We start from the raw sequence: 871 nt of genomic DNA on the forward strand, positions 1-871 counted from the left end.
TAATATAGGATTATATTGTTTAGCTATAAGTCAGGGGTGGAAATCAATGACAATCCTTTCATTATATGTATGTTTTCCATTCTATTAAATGAAACATGTATTGAGCACCTCCTTGTTTTGGCACTGCCCTAGACTTAGGGATTACATAGGTGCATAAAACAGATTCTCTGTCCCTGAGGATCTTAGAATCTAGTACAAGAGAGCAATCATGGACATTCTGCGTATGGAAAAGAGACTGCTTATGGAAATTTGTAGAACAGAATTTAGATCATCAAAAGCCTGGGTTCTGGAACACTAATTAATTTAGCTTGATCCATAGATTATTATTTACTGACCCATAGAATGAAAGGCAGACAAAGAAATGAATAAACAGCCAAAGTTCACTACAGCCTTGGATATCAAGCAATGTCTTGGAATTATGATATTTGTTAAACTCTTACAATGGAACAATTGTGTATAACACCTCAAACCAAAGGAAGGGGGATGTCTCCCAAACTAATATTAGTGAATTACCATTTCTGAAGATGGAGTGTACTTTGCTTCTGTTCCATCCTGAGGTTTTTTTTTTAGAAAAGCGTCTGGATAAAAATGCTTGTCTGTAGCTCCCCCTCCCCAGTCTTAAAGGACTTAAAGCAGATGGATTTGAGAGAACCAAAGAGTTCTTGAGGCTACCAAATATGGTGGGATATAACAGGTTGACACTGTAAAGAGAAATAACTCTACACAGTGGACATTTATGCCTTCAATACACAGTCCCAAATCCATCCTCATTATCACTTTAGACAATTAAACTGAAATCTGCCAGCTGGAATCTATGTAGATATTTTTGTGTGACTATAAGTTAGCATTAAAAAAGGAACTAGACATACCA

Source organism: Hipposideros armiger, unplaced genomic scaffold (genome assembly GCF_001890085.2).
Source record: "Hipposideros armiger isolate ML-2016 unplaced genomic scaffold, ASM189008v1 scaffold_839, whole genome shotgun sequence".
Lineage (NCBI taxonomy): Eukaryota > Metazoa > Chordata > Mammalia > Chiroptera > Hipposideridae > Hipposideros > Hipposideros armiger.